The sequence below is a fragment of the Pipistrellus kuhlii genome, unplaced genomic scaffold, assembly GCF_014108245.1.
Source record: "Pipistrellus kuhlii isolate mPipKuh1 unplaced genomic scaffold, mPipKuh1.p scaffold_m20_p_15, whole genome shotgun sequence".
Lineage (NCBI taxonomy): Eukaryota > Metazoa > Chordata > Mammalia > Chiroptera > Vespertilionidae > Pipistrellus > Pipistrellus kuhlii.
The window spans coordinates 40,016,303-40,025,401 of record NW_023425460.1 but is presented as its reverse complement, the minus strand read 5'-3'; positions in this window follow the sequence as shown (position 1 = coordinate 40,025,401).

Below are 9,099 nucleotides of genomic sequence, written 5' to 3'. Positions count from 1 at the left end.
TTTTAAAAAGTTAAAAAAGCATATAGCATAGTGCTCAACCCACAATAAGCATTGAACAAAGATTATTTCCCTGTTCTTCCCTTTTGCCCCCTATGCACAGTACAAATATTATTGGTTCCTTCATTTAGAAAACACAGCTGGATTTCAGACAAGCAGATATGATTAGATTATCATCCACATTTGCACAGGACAGGTTGTTTTAGCAGAAATAATTTCTTGGAATATATTTCATTGTATGTTTGTTTAGGTCACTGTTTGAGTACTCTGAAAATAGTCTTTAGTATTTTTACATTTGTCCTTTAACCAGCTCTTACTAGTTATTGCTCTAAGTAGTTTATGAAAGGCTGTGCTGATCTCCACTCACCTGAGAACTAGAATGCTGCCCACAGACCATCATCACAATCCAGAAACCTAACCAAACGTGGGACAAAGTAAATCAGTTTAACATTGTGTTTCTTTGGGGAAAATACCTATAAATCAGTAATATAAACAGATGGACTTCCCATCCATCCATCCATCTGTCCGTCTCTGTGTCCGTTCACCCACACACTCAGCCCACCTGTTTTAGGCTTTTTGGTCACATTTCCCTAATAGTATCACAAAGCTCTTTGAGGACATTAATTTCTGGCACTTCTGGCCTATGTAGACCCCTAGCACTGAAGTGATTAACATGCAGGGGACAGGTGGCTGCCACTAGCATCTGATACCATCTGCTTTGGGAAAATACTCTTGTCACTTTTACCTGCAAATTGATCTGTGTAGTGTCGTTTTTTTAGCTGGGTACAAGGCTATTTTCTTCTCAATCAGGGTTTTGAGGATAAGGAAGTTGAGATATAAAGTAAACTAAACAATGTCCCCCGTGCCCAGCCCAAGATGCCCACAATCTAATCCCTGGTACCAATACTTAAATAATCAACCAGCACCGAACAGCCATAGGCCCAACAGAACAGTGGTCCCTCTCATTCCTGAGGCTACATGATCCATTGGTGGCTGAAAAGGGCTGTGTTGGAGGATTTATACTTTCAGTGAAATCACAGTTGGTTCACACTTTCTCTTCTAAGTTATGGCAGGTCTTGTGGGAGCTGAAGACCAATTTCTCTTTCAGACATGAAGCTATAGAAGGTGTGGGTGGTTATATAAAAATGCACTAATTAGCCTTCTGAGGAAAGCACACCAACCTGAGAAGCTACCACTAGTCTTCAACGAACCATGATAGACAGCTAAAGGGAAATAACAAGGTACAGAAACAGTGCAGGTGATAAAACACTCGTAGTCCTCAAAGAATTTATATTTTAGTAGAGAAAACAAAGAGTTAATATAACTTTATATAGTGAGAAGTGCTATGAAGAAAGATAAAGCAGGGTAAGTAGCTCAGGAGCAGTGAGGAGGGGCAGGTTAAGTTAGGTGAAATAGCTGGGAGGACAAAGGCCTCTCTAAGCCCCACATCAGAGTGGAATGAGGGAGTGGGCCATGTGGATATGTGCAGAAGGAGGGTTCTATGCAGAGCAAGTCACAGGTGCAAAGGCCCTGAGGCAGATACCACCTGGGCATTTTTGAGAAACATCAAGAAAGCCAGCGCTATAGAGCAGGATGACAGGAAATAAGGGTGAAAAGCAGACAGGGTCATGTAGGGCTTTCAACCATGGTGAGCACCTTGGGTTTAATTCTTATGAAAGGGGAAGACCTGAGAGAGATTGGAGCAGAGAAGTGACCAGATCCCATAAACCCTTTTAAAGAAGATTCTGGAGGATGGATCCAAAGAGAAAGAGTAGAAGCAGGGAGCCCAGGCAAGAGGCTGCTGCAGCGGTGGCCCAGGTGAGATGAAGACGGGTTGGAGTGGCTGTGGAGGTCGAGAGAAGTTGTTAGATGTGAGCTTTGTCTTGAAGACAGAGCCAGCAGATTTGCCGACAGATTCGAAGTGAGAAGATGAGAAAGGACTGGACAGAGAGGTGCCTTCTAAGTTTATGGCCTCGGCAGGTAGATGTACTGATTGTTTCCTGAGGCTGGGAAGAGGCTTGGGGAGAAGAGTGAAAATGCTGAAAATCACAATTTCTGTTCCCCAAAAGGTGATTTAAAAGGACTGTGTTGGAGGATTTGTACTTTCAGTGAAATCATAGCTGGTTTCCAACTTTTTCTTCCAAGTCCACACATTAGTTTTGGCTCTCACAACAGCTCTATGAGCTGGGCATTCGGGGCAGAGAGGAAGCCATGGCAGCGGAAGCAGGCTCCAACACCTACTCAGCACTTTCTGTGTGGCAGGCGCTGTGCTATGAGCTTTTCCCTCCTTAGCTCGTTTACTCTGCAGAGTGAGGGCTGGGGTGGTGCAAAACAAAGAACAAACTGAAACAGTAATGACAACGCAAAACAATAAAAATAAAAAAAATACTTGCCCAACACAGAATGCTCAGTTAACGAAGCAATATTGGGGAAGAAAATTGCTGTTCTTTCTGAAGTTGCCATGTAACTGGGCACTCTTTTTTAGGGGACTCACCACACTCACTGCCCACGCCTCCTGTGAAGCTCGGGCTCCTGGCTCTTCCACCCTCTTGCCTTCCTACGATCTCCCAGCAACTTGTCACTTTCCACATCTGCCCACATTCTGCCTCCTCTCCTTTCCATGCACAACCATTATCCTCAGAAAGAACTCTTGTCTATTAGAATCTTTTTTTCTCCTCCTTTTTTTTTTTTTTTTTTTTTTTTTTTTTTTTGCATTTCCTTTCCCCCCTCTTTTCCTAATCTCTTTCCTGTGGCCTAAATGACTTATTGGGCCGAAACCAGTTTGGCTCAGTGGATAGAGAATCGGCCTGCAGACTGAAAGGTCTCAGGTTTGATTCTAGTCAAGGGCATGCACCTTGGTTTCAGGCACATCCCAGTAGGAGGTGTGCAGGAGGCAGCTGATCGATGTTTCTAACTCTCTATCCCTTTCTCTTCCTCTCTGTAAAAAAAAAAAAAATCAATAAAATATATTTAAACTTTTTTAAATGACTCATTGAGGGCAGGCTCCTTTTAACACCCTTCAACACTTCCTTATTCAGCACATTCTGTGTGGCAGGCGATGTGCTATGAGCTTTGCACTCATTGGCTCATTCACTCTTCACCAGACCCTTGGAGGTAGGGACCATTTCCTCGCTACCTACATAGGACTCGTTCCCTTTTAAGATGGAGAAGCAGAGGTTTCAGGAGCTCCAGAGATTCCTCAAGATCAGACAGCTCAGAAGTGCCAAAGCTGGGATTTGAACAGGGCTATCTAATGAGGGCCTTTACCCTCAACTAGCTCACTGGGGAAACAGGATGGCGAGCCCCGGGCTCTGCTAGTCAAGCTTTCCAGCTTGTGCACGGTAGCTTTCCAAAGTTCCTGGGATCTGGGACTACCATTGGAGAAATCTCTTCCATGCCATGTGGGTGGCCTGGAGGATTCGAAGCATTGACGGTATAACAATCCATAAGATGCATATGTATTTTGGGAAACCTTATTTTTAACCCTGGGGAGGGAGGGGGGAAGCAGTGTCACCCACAGGCTCTTGAAGGAAGACTTCAGTAGCCACTACCAGCCAAGTAAATACTAAATCAATCGAGGACATTGCCCTTTAAACACTTTTGCAGAGGGAAAGGGGCAAATAGTTTATGCTGATTCTGGGTAACCATCCATGAATATAATGTGTCAGAGGCTTCCTCCCCTCCCCCAAGTGTTCCATGTCGTTTTTGGTATAAGCTGCCGCTGTGCTTTAACCATCTATAAATATTTGTGCAATTAATGTATGCTGGTAAATGTCTCGAGAGGAAAGCCAGCTTCTAGTGCCAATTGCAATTAGTAACACAAAAGAAAAAGACTGTTTCTCTCATCCCAGGGCTTAAAAACCGTCAGCCCTTAATACAGCTGGAATCTTCAGAAAAGATCATCAGCAAGAGCTGATGCTCCTAAGCTTTTAAGAGTTGGTCCTTTACTCTGGTATAAAAAGCATTCACTTGAGAATTATTTTTTTCCCTCTCCTACTTCACAGTCATCTAGTTAATATTAATTATGAAAAGTGATTGCACAGAGAAGTTCTTCTTAAAAATGTCAGAAATGTTATTAGAGGGAGCATCTTGCATTGTGGTACCTACAAGGTACAGGAGGGGAAGAAAACAGCAGAGGCCCTTCTTGTCTAGAAACGATTGTCTACGTGATTGGAGGGGACAGGAATGAGATGTGCCTGCTGACACCAGCTGGAGACGCCAGTGCACCTGCACCCACTCACAGCAAACCAGGGCTCTGCTCCTCCCTCACACTTCACCCGCTTCCTCTAAAGTCGCCCTGGCCTTGAAGTTACTGTGAAGCCTGTGAAAGTTCCTGGGCAAGAGTTCTCTAGTTCTTGAACGTGTACCTTGAATCCTTTGCCATTCAAACTGGAGGTGGGATGGCTAATTGAATATTATGGATAGAATGTTTGTGTTCCTCCTCTAAATTCATGATGTTCAAGCCTACCCCACAATGTAATGGTATTTGGAAGTGGGGTCTTTAGGAGATGATGAGGTCATGAGAGGCGACCCCCGAGTCCTCCCTCACGCCTTCTGTCATGTGGGGACACAGCAAAGAGGTGAAGTCCATGAACCAGAAAGCAGATTCTCACCAAACAATGAATCTGCCGACACCTTGATCTTGGACTTCTCAGCTTCCAGAGCTGTGATAAATAAATGTTTGTCGTTTCAACCATCCGATCCATAGTAATTTGCTCTATGGCAGCCCAAACTGATTAAGACATGGGGTGTGTGAGTAGCCAATGCCTTGCTGGCCCTTTGGTGGTCTTTTCCAGATGTTTTTTGTTTGTTTTTTGTTTTTATTTTTAATATTTTTTATTGATTTTTCACAGAGAGGAAGAGAGAGGGATAGAGAGTCAGAAACACCGATGAGAGAGAATCATCGATCAGCTGCCTCTTGCACACCCCCTACTGGGGATGTGCCCGCAATCAAGGTACATGCCCTCAACCGGAATCGAACCTGGGACCTTTCAGTCCGCAGGCCGATGCTCTATCCACTGAGCCAAACCGGTCCTGGCCTTTTCCAGATGTTTAATTCAGGCTTTGCTGCTCTTCGTGCTGAGGTGCAAGGGAGGCTCGGAATCAGGATGAAGCATGTTGTCCTACGGCCACTTTGTATATCTGCAGCCATAACCCCAGGCGCCTTTCCAATATAAGTCCTTTGGCACAGATTGGCTTTCTATACTTCAAACAAACGTGTTAGAAAATTGTAGCCCTGTATTTATAGTGCTATAGAAACCAAAAGCCAAGCCATCATTTTTACTGAGACATAGTTTCAGAGGGCTATTCACGCGTGAACCTGCGAGCTGGAGTTCCCACAGCCACATCAGTACTGCAGTGGTGGCTGGAGCCCTCCCCATGCATTGTGTTTGTGTTAACGATTTCTAAGTCACAATGAATGATTTGCCATCGGATCCAGAACAAAGCCCTGAGGTCCATCAGAAGGGTGACCTATGGCCCGAGGGATACTGGCAGGGAGAGACCATCATTCTTTGGGTGTCCACGGGGCTCCAAGGATGGGTGGGAAGAGACAAACCCTGTGGCTTCAACGCACCACAGCAACTCCTGCCAACGGAAACATGCAAGGAATGGCTCCCTTAATCCCGCTCTGTTTATGAAGACATTTTAAAGGCTGCGGTCTACATTCGCAGACACTCTGAGAACGTAAACAGTCCTGTGACATCACTCGGCTGAAGGCTCATTTAACATAGAGAAAGGCGTAGAAAGTCTACCGTGGAAATGAAGGCTGTCACAAAGTTTTTACGAGAGGATTTGCTGAAGGAGAAGAGATGCCTGAAAACATTTTCGGTGACAGCTCCAAAACACTTATGTTCCTTCCCTAATCCTTTTAGGCACGTCCTGGATCAGCTGCATGTTCCGTGCCAAGGGGAAGCAAAAATGTGTCAGCAAGTGATCCTTGCCCTCAGAACTGAGCTTCTCAAACTGCAACGTGCAGGAGGATGCAGATGCCAGTTGAGCAGATGTGGGTGGGGCCGAGCTTCCTGGGGATGCTGCTGAAGATCCTCAAATACTTACCAGGCCAACAAGGTAAAAGAAGCCTTTGATCGGCATATCTCTGACAAGCATCACATTGTTTCAAAATTAGTGATACCTGGGCTGCTGCCTGCCTAGTGACACCGATGAACTGCTGCTTTTAATTGCTGACCACCACAGCTTTGCTGGCCAGATGCCTGCAGGAAAAACCTCAACAGGTGAAAAGCTAAGCTGAAGGGCGTGCCCCTAGGAAGTCGGAAGGCCATCCTTGGTAGCCAGAGCAGCTGGAAAAAAGATTTCAGGCCACAGTGCAAGACTGGACAAGAGATTTGTCAACCAGTGTCTGCGTCCTATCAGGGGACATCATCTTCTTTCTCACAGTGAGGCCTTGGTGGTTGTGTTTTTGAGGTTGTAAATCACAAGGAAACACGAAAGCCTAGCACTTGCCTTGAGGCCTGTCTTGGGGCAATCCGTAAACATAACAGGTTTCTGATGGTTTGTGGAAACTTGATCGGAGAGAAAGCTCAGGGTGGAGCCTAAAGCTGACGCTTAAAGGAGGTTAGTGGGACCTTGAGGAAAGACAGAGGAGCTCAGAGTTGAGCCCATTAAGTTCGCACAGAATGGCACTGTCTTCCTCAGGACAGCAGCGCCCTGCCTGCTACCCCTGCAGGGGGAGCTTGGGTCCTAAATAAGAATGGAAAGTAGGAATATGTATTAACCAGGATGACGCTCTCCTGTAGGGTAACTTATCAGAATTTCAGGTAATGAAAGGATCAAAGTTTAAGATTAGAGCCCTGACCGGTTTGGCTCAGTGGATAGAGCATCAGCCTGTGGACTGAAGGGTCCCAGGTTCGATTCCGGTCAAGGGCATGTACCTTGGTTATGGGCACATCTCCAGTAGGGGGTGCAGGAGGCAGCTGAACAATGTTTCTAGCTCTCTATCCCTCTCCCTTCCTCTATGTAAAATATATATATATATATATATATATATATATATATATATATATACACTTTTAAAGTTTAAGGTTAGAATTGAATGAACACATACCTATGCTGGAATAGGATCTGTAGTCTTAAAAAAAAGAAATATATATATTCTCTGTAAAAAATCAATAATATATATATATTATTGATTTTTTACAGAGAGGAAGGGAGAGGGACATTGATGAGAGAGAAGCATCCCATCAGCTGCCTCTTGCACACCCCCTTCTGGAGATGTGCCTGCAACCAACTTGACTGGAATCGATTCTGGGACCCTTCAGTCCCCAGGCTGATGCTCTATCCACTGAGCCATACCAGCTAGGGCTGGGATCTGTAGTCTTGATAAACAAGTGTCTGCCTGATGAAGTTGTCTAGGACAAAGACTTTTTTAAATCCTCAACCAAGAATGTTTTTTTCCCCCCAATAAATCTTGAGAGAGACAAACATCAATCGGTTGCCTCTCGTACATACCCCAACAGGGGACTAAAACTTACAACCTAGGTATGTGACCTGACCAGAAATTGAACCCATGACCTTTCGGTGTACAGGATGACACTCCAACCAACTGAGCCATCCTGGCCAGGGCAAAAGGCGCTTTCTTAATAGCATTTCTATGTTTCTGATCTAAGGGGCATGAGGTAATCCTGTTTATAAACTGAATAAATATAACTGCTCAAAGAGTTTTTGAAAACTAATTTTTTTAAACACGAGATCATTTCTCTCTAAATAATAAATGCTTCCAAGGCCCAGTAACTAGAGTGCTATGATTTTTACTCCAAATGACAATGTATGTCGGCTCATTTATTTCTATAAAAGGGAACAGGAGAGTACTTCCCAAGGAACAGCCTGTGAATTCTGGGGAAAGCGGGCCGGGTGCCTGTTGATTCTTGATTCATGATCTCTGCTTAAATTGTGAACATTTGGTATATTTTAGATGGCAGAACACCAGGGACAAGTCTCATAAACTGACCCTACACCCATTTTCTTATTGAAAGAAGGTAGTTTTACACCATCTGACTTGCTGCCAAATTAATAAATGGCAGCCCATCGCAAACAACTTCAGAAGCTGATTAACCCTGTATGGGAGGAGTTTCGGTGATTCCCGAGAGATTCACTTAGTATCCTGTGAGTGTTCTAGCTTCGAAAGAAATGTGAGTTATATTTCGTGTGGAGGCTGAGTGAGTAGGGTCAATTCTTTTCCTGTTTTGGCATTTTCCCACGACCATAAGGCACATCCAAAGAAATAGAAACTGAGCAGGCTAGACATTCACCCATTACATTTTAATCAATAAATATGAACATTAAACCCATTATTATTAATTAAAAACCCATAATTATTATTAAAAACCCATTATTATTGTCAAAAGCTAAAAAAAAAAAAACACAAAAACCCACCACCTTGGCATGGAATCATCTTAAAAGTTTCATTGATCTATTAAAATTAAAACTAATTGCACACAGATTATATGACACCTAAATGAATAAAGGACTGACTGGAGGAATCGCTAAACATCAGGAAATACAATGATTTCTATTCACATTATAGGCAGCTTACATCCACTCCTTGTTCCTCCCCTGCCCCATTCACTACCCCTTCTTCTGCTGTATTACAGGGAAACACTTCCCAGTGCCCTTGTCAACTGGCTTCCAGGTGGGTCTGGAAGGGGAAGTGCCGGAGAAGACTCGGAGGGCAGAAGAGGTGGAGCCAGGGTATTTCTCCGTGTCTGACTCATCTGGTGGTGCCCCATCTCGGGCAGGGGGTTTGTCCCTGCCATGGCTCCATGTTCCATGACTCCTCTCCTTGGGGGTGCTAGCCCTCCAGCTCCTGGGGAGACCCCAGCTTCTGGACTCAGGGAACCACACTGCCTCACAGCTCTAGGTGGTAATAGCTTCCTCTTTCTTGTTGGGCTCCTCTTTGGTCATCTATGCACGTTAATTTCCTCTATTAAATTCCTTCTGTTGGAACACCTAGAAAGGTTTGTTTTCCTAACTGGATCCTGACTGATACGCAATAGAATCTTTAAATTATTTTTAAATTATTTTCCCTTGAAAGTTATCTGGGAATGTCTGCCTGAGAATAAAAATGGTTTTGTTTGTTTTTTTTTC